This window comes from Suricata suricatta, chromosome 3, assembly GCF_006229205.1.
Source record: "Suricata suricatta isolate VVHF042 chromosome 3, meerkat_22Aug2017_6uvM2_HiC, whole genome shotgun sequence".
Lineage (NCBI taxonomy): Eukaryota > Metazoa > Chordata > Mammalia > Carnivora > Herpestidae > Suricata > Suricata suricatta.
Window position 1 is genome coordinate 107,445,282 of NC_043702.1, and position 2,299 is coordinate 107,447,580.

Below are 2,299 nucleotides of genomic sequence, written 5' to 3' on the forward strand. Positions count from 1 at the left end.
AAAAAAAAATGACAGGAAATATTTCCAAATTATTTGGTAAATATAACACTAGGAGAATTGCTCTTGGCAATTTGAGTATGATGTACGTTGCTATGGAAACCAAAGGAAAGATGAAATTAATTTAGGCAAATCATAGAAAGTCAGAGTCCTTCAAAGGAAAAATAAAAGGCTATTGCATCTTCTTTTCCTTGTCCTCTTAATGTGTCCCCACGGTGCAAGAGTCAGACATTTTAACAGGAACAAACACAGATAATGAGATGAACATTGCTAAATGGCTCCAATTGACTCATAGCTGGGCCACACAGACAGAAATAAGACAGGAGGCCACAGCCCTCTTTTGGCACATACTACAATTACTAATTTGTCCTCCATCTCTGTACTTTGTTATTTCAAAGAAATAGTGTATCAACTGAACATTACATAACTTTTTAGATTAACATTTTTCAATTAACATTATCCCTTGAGGCTCATTCAAGCAGTTGCATATCAATAGTTTCTTGTGTTTATGGGTAAGAAGTAGCCTATGGTGTGGATTACTGCACTCTGTTTAACCATGTACCTAGTGAGTCATTTCCAGATTTGGCTACTATGAACAGAGCTGCCATGTGTTTTCTTAATCTCTTTTGAGACTTTCTATTTGACCCAAGGATTACTTAAAAAGAAGTATGTTGCTTAAGTTCCATGTGTTTGAAGATGTCTCTATTTTCTTTCTTTGATAGACTTCTACTTTGTTTCAATTCTGATTATAAAACATACTCTACATGATTTCCATTCGTTTAAATTAGTTAAGGTTTATTTTATGACTCAGGATATGTTACATTATTAATAAAACTTTGAACAATTGTGTGAGGTTTTTATGTAAAAATAAGTTTTTCTTTGGAAAGGATCCCATGACATATAAGCACTTGAATAGAATGTAGATTATGCTGTTGTTACATAGAATATTCTGTAAATATTAATTAGACCCTTTTATGCAAGGTTGCTGCAATCTTCTCTCTGATTTTTTTTCTAGTATTTCTATAGATTGCAGAGAGAGGAGTGTTTAATTCTCCAACTACAAATGTGCACTAGCTGATTTCTTCTCTCAGCTATTAGATGCATTTTAGAGCCATGTTGTTTGGTACACATACATGTATTGTTCTTCTAAGCCCTTTCAGTTGCTCTGCTCTTATCCTGCTCTTTTGACTAGAGAGAACAGAACTTTTAAAGTTGCTACTACATCTGCTAGAAATGCTAGCCTTCAAGATTAGTTCAGGATAGACAAGAACCAACAAATACTTCTTTTTAAACACGTTTATTTCATTTTCACTAATGTTAGAAGCTAAGTAATTAAAATAGCATCACATCCATAAATAAAATGACATTATTTTGACTTCTTCCTCCATTTTTCCAGGGAAGAGAAGGATTGCTTTACCTTTACCCACCTGAATCAGGAGATTAGAAATGCCTGAGAGGCAGAGAACTGGGTGTTCTAACTCGTTGGCAAGAGGCTTGCTGAGGAGCAAGGTACCGTTGTTTGCATTTGTCTTTGTTGGTGGGGCTGTTTTGTGGCTATTGCAGGTCAGTAATAACACCATAGGAAGGGCTGAGAAATAAGAGCCATCCATTGCCAAGTAGATTTAGGATGTCATCTCTGGGATTTATACTCTGACCAGGGAGTGCCTATGTTTGAGTTGGTACCACTGCACTCTGTCACCCCCCACATGGCCGCCTATAAATCCCCTCCGTGTCCTCAGACTGTGCGCTCCCTGCTCCCTGCGGACAGAGAGCCAACCGCATGCACCACTGAGGGTTCACTACATGTGTTGCAGGCTGCTGGATTGACGTTTCTGCTGAAATAGTGTGAAAGAAGAAATGCAATCATTCCAAAGGAGCTTTCACAACGTGTGTAGGATTTGTAAAGAAAGCTGGTTACATGATTCCTGAAACCACTCACTCGCCAATGGAATATAAAAGGTTAACTGGTTGGAAATTAGAAGGACATTTGGTGGGGGATGTATTTGGAAAAAGCTCCTGGAGCCTTTTAGTCTCATTCTCCAAACAAATGAAGAATTTCAAAAGAGAGAATCAGTTCTTGTTTGACCCTGTCCAATAGAATCAAGTGGTAGCAAATAGGCCTCAAAAAACCAAACCAAACCAAACCAAACAAACAACAAAAACCACTTGAGATTCACCTTTGTATTAGTAGTAGATAAGGATGAAGAAACAGACAAATGAAAAACTTGATGAATACAGACAGATTATGCAGGTCATATGAGTCAAAGAAATCACAGGTGAGAGACCTGTCAAAGTGAGGGTC

General features: G+C 37.4%; 1 long non-coding RNA gene across 1 annotated transcript in view; it reads left to right on the top strand.

Moving 5' to 3' along the window:
* LOC115286919 overlaps positions 1-1,936 on the top strand; it is a 3,735-nt gene extending 1,799 nt beyond the window's left edge. The window contains exons 2-3 of the long non-coding RNA XR_003906334.1: positions 1,394-1,506; positions 1,812-1,936. This is a non-coding gene — a long non-coding RNA (uncharacterized LOC115286919). The remainder of the gene's footprint in view (positions 1-1,393; positions 1,507-1,811) is intronic.
* Positions 1,937-2,299: the final 363 nt, after the last annotated feature.